The 9,461-nt window shown below is 37.2% G+C and overlaps 1 pseudogene; it reads left to right on the top strand.

Annotated features, from left to right (window-relative positions):
- The first annotated feature begins 6,664 nt into the window (after positions 1-6,664).
- On the top strand, positions 6,665-7,166 carry LOC118625110 (annotated as a pseudogene).
- Positions 7,167-9,461: the final 2,295 nt, after the last annotated feature.

Below are 9,461 nucleotides of genomic sequence, written 5' to 3' on the forward strand. Positions count from 1 at the left end.
ACACCAAGTAAGTTCATTTTATGACATAATAATGGACTATTCATATAAGGGAAAAATAACAGGCAAGTCTGTTTCAATCATAATTCAAATGCTCATAGATATTTAATATGATTGGATAAAAACTAATAAAGCTTTACATTCTGTTTCACTTTCCCTTTCCTAGTGTGTGACTAATAATTGCTTTTTTATTTAGGCAAAGCTTTTGGCTTTAGCCTTAAGCTACAATGTTGGGGTATGTAGAGTGATAAATGAGAAATGAAATATAAAATATTTTTTAAAGTTGAAGAGTCAATACAATTGTACATACACACACACACACACACACACACACGAAAAAACCAAGTGTAATAAGAACTGTTCACATTAAGAGTGAAGATCTTTGCATTCCACCATAGAAATAGCTAAGTGACCAGACTCTAGTTCCATAGTAGTACATCGGGTTCTGGTGCTCTACCAACAGTTGGTCCAACTCCAACTAGTAACTGCTTATTTTCCAGAGACCTTTGGAGTATTCTACACTTCTCTTCTGGGGAAGAGAAAAGAATGTGGTTCGCAGGAATATGCCACTTGGGAAATTTAGCTAGTTCAAGGTTTTCCGATGTAAATTCTGTAGGAAGCTAGTTTTTCCGGGGACAGGGCATGTTTTTCTGGTCCTGCTGTCACAAATTTGAGAAACACTGCTATAATTCTAACCCTCTTGAAAAGTCCCATTGCCTGTTAGCTTATTAAAAGTTCTGAAAATTATTTGTAACCTTGTATAATACAGTGTGTTTACCCATGGAATGGTTTTCCCCCTAACACCTATTTATAGCCCTTTGGAAAACATTGGCTTAAATTATGAAGTCCTATGGAGCAAGTGCTCAAGATACAAATAACTAATGCTAGCACCCAAAGGACGGTGCTCATTGGTGAATCATTCTGTGAATGGTGGCCCAAAGAAGTCAGTCCAAAGTTTAAATATTAGTACCTTGAATGAAGGTCAAGGGAGCATGTTCTTAAAATTTGAACATGATACTCAAGCTAAATCTATGCAATAAAAGCCTTTTCTCTTAGCTATAAGGTAAGTTTAGCCAGTTGGGCAGAATTGAACCTTTTAAACAGACCTAGAACGCTTACTGCACAAACAACACTTGCATGTACACATATAAATTCAATATTTCTAACATGGAAGCTATAATCTAGATGGGTGACTGAAGTTTGAGCTTGTTGATTCCCTTGGTGAGAACAAGAATCCAAGATGATACTGAAACATTCAACAAATGGTAGAGTAGCAAAAGCAAGGAATTAGTACTTCTTAGGATGAGGGAGGGGTGCAGACTTAGAAGAACATTGTTAAAAGGAAAGGAAGGATTTTAACAATATTCAGCACATGGAAAGAATCATAATGCTTCCAAATGTATTCCTATTTTCTTATTTGAGAGGATGATGCTTGCTGTGATAGGTAAGTTGTATATGGTGAAGGATGAAAAAAATTAGCCTCTTGGTCTTTGTCTTTGATATTTAACTTGAATTGGCAACAGCATTAAAGACAGAATGGGATTCAGAAGTGGAAAAAGTGTCATGTTTATATAAAATGAACAGATTGATTACCTTCTACCCTAATTTTCACAAATAATCTCTATATCCTCTTTCACCTTTTTTATCCAGAAAAATAAAAGAATCATTTTTGTGCATTTATCCACTTTTCTAGAAAGTGACCTTCTAAAACTGCATCTTTGGCATGTTTTGAGTGGGTGTAAGCATCCTAAGGGTGTTCGACTAATGATGATAAAGGAACTTAGATGAAGAGCACAAAGTTAGACTAAAAGTTAATAAGGTCCAGTTCAGGATTCTTAATGTCTGGGTTTCCAGCAAAGCCAGATCTCACTTGCATCACATTTAAACTGTGTCTTGTTTTTGGTTTTTTCCTAACATTGATTTTGTTACCTTAAAGTAATTTACTCAAGTAGTTCTGTTAAGTATTGACTTGCAATGCCAGCAAGTCTCATTGTGCTGAGTTTTCATGGCAATACCAAATATTTTGAAGACGTTTACAAAGATATGTTTTGTTCTATTATTTCATCCTTGGCTGGGGAAAAAGAAGACTTGCTACAAATAGCAGGATTAGTGGGTCACAAAATAATTTGCAACTCATGTGAAATCATAAACTTCTCATTGCTGTCTTCATGGTTTGTCATACATAATATTTTTTGTAAGTCTTGCCTGAGATTTATGCAAGTTATTAGTCATTATTATCCATAGGCTTTCTCAAGTCAATGATGTTCACTCATTTGTTGGATATATTCTTTAAATTTACAAAGTTTCTGTATAGTCTGTAACTTGCATAGTACTTAGTTCTACATTTTTCTCAATATATTCCAGAGTTATGATTTCCAAGAATTTGGATTAGCCAAGTTCTAGCACTTATAATAACTTATTTTTTTCAAATCCGCTGGTGCTACCACACTGTTCTCCCATCTCAGGTAGAAATCTGAATGTTCTCTTTGACTTGTCTCTTGTCCTAACACTTCTATTCCAACCATCACCAAATTATACAAGAAAAGGAATCACCTTTTTCTCACTATTTCCACTTCCATAGCCTATGTCAGGCCATGTCTTCTCACTCCTGGCCAATTTAAAAGTAACAGATCAAGATTTCACACATCAAGTTGCTGGCACACAGAAAGAATGAAAAGATATCAGAGAGCTATCTCACAGTTTTCTCACAAATAGGGGCTGAAAAATAATGTGGCCACTTGATGTCCTGTCAGAGTAATACAGTGACACTACTAGGCACTAGAGCAGAGACCTCTGGTCATAAAACCAAGATGGAAAAGGAGAAAGGCCTGGAGTACTTTTAAAGCATGAAGTTGGTAGAGAGTTACTCATGTAGCCCTTAAGGGTGATTAAGAGATTGTATAAAGAGCCTAGGAAGGATTTAAGGTTGTACAGAGAGAGGTGGCACCAGAACAATAATAAAAACGTAGGTCACTTCTTGCACAGGCTTGCCTGAATCCAGCCTTGCAAAATTATAACAATGTCTAGATGACCAGGCAAGATCCTGAGCCACCCATGCTTCTTTTTTCATAACCTCTTCTGCTCTACTTACTGTGCTCTACTTATTGTGCTTCACATACAGCATTGCCTCACATATTGCTCTTTGCCCTAAAAGTCTCCTTTAAATGCAAAAAAATCCAAAAGTATCAAATTTTTTAAATACATTTTTATTGATTTCTTTAGAGAGAGAAAAAGGGAGAGGGAGATCAATCAGCTGCCCCCTGCACAATCCCTACTGGAGATCAAGCCTGAAACCCTGGCATGTGCACTGACGGGGAATCGAACCAGGACCTCTCAGTCCATGGGACGACACTCAATCCACTGAGCCACACTGGCCAGGCTAAAAGTATCAAGTTTTTAAAAGAAAATTACTATTTTATAGTAAGTCCCAAACCCTGTGCATGTTTGTGTCTGATTAATCCTGGGTTTACATCTTAACATTCAAATATGCAGACGCAACCAAGGAGTACTTTAGGGTTGGCCCCTGGAAGTAAGACCAGGCAAAAGCCACTTCAATCACACCTGCCAACAGTGTAAAGAATTGCTGGTTGGGCACCACTTCCCTTTTCAGTCCAATTTGAAATCCAATTTCAACTCCATATAAGAGAGCCCAGCTACGAGAACTCTTACACTCCAGTCCCAAGCCCATCACTGGCCACCTATGCTATTATAGACAGGGCAACCCCTTGGAGCTTTCCTCCTCATCTGAAAAATAGAAATACTAGCTGCTCCCCTTCTTCACATGGTGGCATCAAGAATCAAACCGGAGAGAAGATGGGAACATTCTTTTATATGATGACTATCATGATACAAAAATAAGGTATAGTTATAATTATTTTAGTAGTAGTAAATATTATTAATAACAGTATTAAATATGAGAAAGTTTAATTCCAATTGCTATATTCTGGGTTCTTAGTGAACTTAGGTCCATCCATCTAGTACATCACTAAGTTCAATAATAGACAGGGAAGGAGATAAGGAGAAAAGGTGGTAAAAAGAAAAGGAGAAGGAAGAGAGAGAAGGGATGAGTAAGAAGAAGGGAGACAGAGCAGATGGAGAGAAAGGGCCAGGGGAAGCAAGAGAAGTAGGGATGATGAGAAGAGAAAGGCCACCTTCACTGCCTTCCTAAGGCCTCCTGAACCTACCTTTATTAAGAGGCAGTCTTCAGAAGGGATTTCTCCATAAGAGATCATTCAAATCATTAACTGAACTATATAATCATGTTTTGGATAGATTTGGTCTTCATACATGGGCCCTGGAGAAGGAGATACCAAGGACAGCAGTTTCAGTGGCAAAAAAAATTAAATTTAAAAAATGAGCAAGGAGCCCTGGCTGGTTTGGCTCAGTGGTAAAGCATCTGCCCATGGACCAACGAGTCCCAGGTTTGATTCAAGCCAAGGGCAAGTACCTTGGTTTCGGTTTGTCTCCAGCTCTGGTCAGGGTCATGCGGGAGGCAACCAGTCCATGTGTCCCACTCACGTCGAAGTTTCTCTCTCTCTCTCCCTGTCTCTCTCTCTCTCTACCTGAAGATAAATAGAAAAATATTCTCGGGTGAGGATTAAAAAAATAAAATAAATAAAAAATGAGCAAGGAAATAGTCTGGCTCAGTGATTAGCTACTATTTTGCATGAGATCCAACTTAGGGGGAGAATGTTTACAGCTTCAGTTTTTAATACTCCAAGTGAAATATCTTTTATTTAAGTCCCTTGGGGGAAATGCGTATATTTTTACAATATATATTACCTATCTGTTAAACAGAAAAATGTCAATGAGCAAATTGACACAGCCTCGTAGGCACTTAATTGTTAATTCCTGGTCATAGCTGAAAGGAGCAAAGCAGATGCAGTTTTTGGATTTTTAAATTTTGATTAGTAGCATTGGGGAACTGGTATGGTGAGGGTAATTGGGGTTCAGAAAAAGGGGAAACAAACAAATGCATCAAATAATTATTGAAAGATTCAAATTTTGCATATTTCCTCTCTGTGGAAGAAACTCAAAGTTTAACATTTGTGGGATATCATAGATTTTGTTTTTCTTGGTGGTGATGGATGCAGAAAAACACCTTAAAACCTACCCAGGCTGACCTAAAAAGGAGCAAGAGCGATCCCCACCCCCACCCCCATACCCCCACCACACACTCATATATCTTTAATAGTTTTTTGGGTTATTTTTTATTTATTTTTATTTCCTGTGCACAAAAGCCTAGGATTATAGCCTTCCTTTTATGTGTTATGGAAGAAGGTTCAGGTGCAATATTAAGGAAGTTAATTTAATAACCTTTTATGTGCCAAAAGAAGTAAAAAGTCTACTCCATAGGATTTATAGTTTGTGCCTTCCTATTGTCTTGAACTGTGTAGGTGAGGTGTTTTTTCCTTTAAAAATATATTTTCATATATATATATGCAACGCAATAGATTGGTGAGAATTGAGGCAAGGTTGCACATTTGCAAAGAACCAAGACATGTGCCTAAAAATAAAAAGGGGACCGAGCTGGTTTCAGCTAAAAGAACAGCAATCATTTAAGACAAGTCTGCCCTTTCAGCTAAAAATATGGGAAATAGAGTGGCACAAATGAGGGTCTTTCTTGCCTGTCCCAAATATCTGTAAGGATAATTAATGTGCCCTTCACCCTGCTTAATGGGAGCCCACTGCTCCACTTCATTTAAATGAAGGCAGGATCCATTCAAACAGTAGAAATAGGGGAAAGAGATCTTAGAGAGAGAGAGAGAGATAAAATATATATAATATTTTTTTGCTTATAAAGTAATGAGAAAAAGTTAATGTTTTAAATTAATGTTTATTGTAGAAAAATTACAATGTACAAAAAAAGATAAAGAAGAAAATAAAAATAGTTTATAATTCCACCACCCAGAGAGATGTGATGATAATATTTTGTTGTGTTTCTTCCTAGTATTTTTTTTTCTTTAATTCTAGACTGTCTTTGCTTAATACAAGAAGAAAACTGTCATTTGATGTTTGATGCTTTTAGCACTGCTAGACAAGAAATGAATAAAAATGGAGAAATAAAAGAGAAACAATGATTGTACCCATTTGAATGTGGGAAGCTATACTAGCCTCCAGAACTAAGTATTCAAAGAAGAACGTAGTTGTGAGAAACCAGCAGAGTGGAGTGGAAAGAACATACAGAACTCCGTCCTCGCACTGTTTTACTGGCCCTGCACTGTGTGACCTTAAGAAAATAATTTTCCTTCTCTAGCCTTCCTTTCCTTCACCTGAAAAATAGGCAACTGCAGTTTAGTAATTCCACAAACATTATAGGCCATGTTGCCCTGTCCTGGAGACCAGAAATGACAGGCAGGAAACTTCTAGTCTAATCTAATGGGTTTTGCAATTAGAAATGAAATGTAGGTAAAATTATGTAATATTCCTCAAGTTCCCCCTGATATTTAAAAGAAGATAATTTGCAAATTCTTATTTAGTTGTGAAAGATACTGCCCATTTAGTTCTTTATGTCCTGAAATTCAGTAATATAGTGTCACCAAAAGTCAAGTTCATCTTTAAGATACCACCATACTGGGTGTAGAAGGGTGGCAATAGCTGCAGCAAGGGCAGTAAGGTCACTAATGTTCTTGGATTCTCTCAGCTGTGCAGGGATCTAACTGCCACCATGTCAAATAAAAGGACAAAGATCAAGACCACCATGAAGCTCCCTATCCTGCCACATGCAACATCTAATATGTTTGTCATGTTTGACCAGTCACAGATTCAGGAGTTCAAAGAGGCCTTCAACATGATTGATCAGAACAGAGATGGTTTCATTGACAAGGAAGATTTATATGACACACTTGCCTCCCAGGCGAAAATCTAACTGATGCCATGATGAAATGAGGCTCCAGGTTTTATACATTTCATCATGTTCCTCACAATGTTTGGTGAGAAGTTAAAGGGCACAGATCTGGATGTCATTACAAATGCTTTTGCATGCTTTGATGAAGAAGCAACTGGCACCTGGTTACCTGAGAGAATAGCTCACAACAGTGGGAGATGGGTTTACAGGTGAGGAAGTGGATGAACTGTACAGAGAAGCATCTATTGACAAAAAAGGAAATTTCAATTGCATTGAGTTCATACAAATTTTTTAACATGGAGCAAAAGACAGGGATGACTGAAAAGAACTCCACATTCCAGCCAAACATTTTTTGTCACCACATTGAGTATTTCTGAGACACTCTCTCAGAGCCGATAGCATGCCCTAGCTTTAGAGCTTTTAGCCTCTTGTTGTATTTTGCACATACCTCTTTATAATCAGACTAAAAGTAGACTTTTTGTCATTTTGAGAGTAGGAAATAAGGCAATTTAACTTACCAGCCACCCCCAATATAACTGCAGTCTATACAGAGTCAATACAGAGTAGGGCAAAAGTAGGTTTCCTGTTGTGAATATGCCAAACACAGTTTATTCTTGTACTATTATTTATTAATTATTTATTATTTTCCATATGCATGACTATAAACCTACTTTTGCCTCGCCCTTTATACTTTTTCAGAGACAGTAATTCACTGATTTTTTTTTCTGAACAATAATTAAACTTTATGACAAAAACGTAAAAAAAAGTACCACCCCAAACCAGTATTGATCATTCTCATGCTGAGAGCAATCAGTAAATTTATTGAGTCTTGGAGAATCCCACTTTCAAAGCAAGTGGAAATCAGAGCTGAATATCCTGTCAATTCAATTACGTATTTCCTAAATATCAAAGGCCAAGTTTTCACACAATTGGACAGTAAAAATCTATCCTTACTCCAAACTTTTCTCCTGATCCTTCTCTCTTCAACCAGTTCCACCTTAATCTAGGAATTCAGCGACTTTAAATTGTGTCTTCCATTTTCTATGAAAACCTATTAGAAAGTAGTTGTTTACAGCTTAGTGTGTTACTCCCAAGAATATTTGTACTAAATTTTTATATGTAATTGTTTAAAAAGAAGTTTTTCTTCTTGTTGAAGAAATTTCATATATCAATAAGTAGGTGGAGAATGGTATATCTAAAGAACCTTCTTCAGATCTCTAAATTTATACTGTTGTAGACCAATGAGACAGACCAGACTCAGACTCCGAACTGGGTTCAAATTAAGAGCGGCAACTGTCGCATCCTACGCAGAGGAGAGAGCAGCCCCAAGCTCAGGGGGAGGGCTGCTTATATAGTTGTCTTAGCCTCTGTTAAGGAATTTGGGCTAAGGGTTTGCGAGCAAGCAAGCAAGTACAGAAGCAGATATCTGCGGTTACCGTTATGCCTGAGGGAGCAAGCAGGTTCGGTGTACACAAAGCAATCGTTATCTATAGAATGCAGTGGTTATCTATTAACTCTAGCAGCTAGGTCTGCCTAATGGGAAAAATTTTACTGTATGTTCACATAGCATGTGTTTGTCCTTTACAATACCAGATAGGAGGAACCTTTGTCCAAGAGTCTTTCAAATTCTGGAACAATGTGAATTATGTCTCTAATATGAGTCATTCCCAAACTTCAGATAAGTAACTCTTCTTTCCTCCTTCCTCACTTGGAGCTACATTTAAACATAGTTTTAATTTTTAACAACTTACAGAAATATCAAAGAACCATTTCAAGAGGTGGAGTGGAGATTGCTTATCTTCTGTTGTAGTAGGAATTTAGGGAAAGTGTCTCAATTTAAATGAATTACACATTGATTTAGTAATTGATACATTTGCAAAGAAATGATTCTTCTAATCACTGCTGTCCCACAGAACTTCTATAGTGGAAATGCTCTATAACTGCACTGTCCAATAACCCCTGTGGTTATTGAACACTTGAAATTCAGAAACTGAATTTTTTATTTTTATTTCATTTTAATCAATTTAAATAACCATATGTGGCTAATGGATACTGCATTAGCATAGTTCCAGATGATTCTTTGTGGAAACTGACTAGGTGCCAAATACACTGTTCTGACCCTGACAGGGAAACTTCATCCAAATAGAATGTCTTCAGAATTTCAGGTCTATTGTAATTACATTAGTTGCCAAGTCAAAGGCAGTTGCTGTTGACAAACCAGAAAATCTATAAAATTGTCATGGAATCCCTATTGGAGAGGCACAGGACAAACCAGTATAGGTGGACAGAGGCCTGAGCCTATATTTCAAAGTGATCCAGATAAAGCTAACTGAGTGCTTTTTATGTTCCCTTAAACTTGTGTCTCCTGGGAATTTTTCATGTTTTTATGTCAACTCTTGTTACAAGATACCTTGAAAAGGTATTCTATGACCAAAATTGTGATTTCAACAGTTCTTTCTGACTAATGGAACTATAGGCTATGAATATTGTCTTTTGTTCTTAAGCAAAACCTTTGGGACCCTTTCAAGAAGCAGACTGAGCCCTGGCCAGTTTGGCTCAGCGGTTGGAGCACCTGCGGACCAGAGAGTTCCGGGTTCAGGTTCGGTTTCCGCTAGGG

The sequence above is a fragment of the Molossus molossus genome, unplaced genomic scaffold (genome assembly GCF_014108415.1).
Source record: "Molossus molossus isolate mMolMol1 unplaced genomic scaffold, mMolMol1.p scaffold_m16_p_11, whole genome shotgun sequence".
Classification (NCBI taxonomy): domain Eukaryota; kingdom Metazoa; phylum Chordata; class Mammalia; order Chiroptera; family Molossidae; genus Molossus; species Molossus molossus.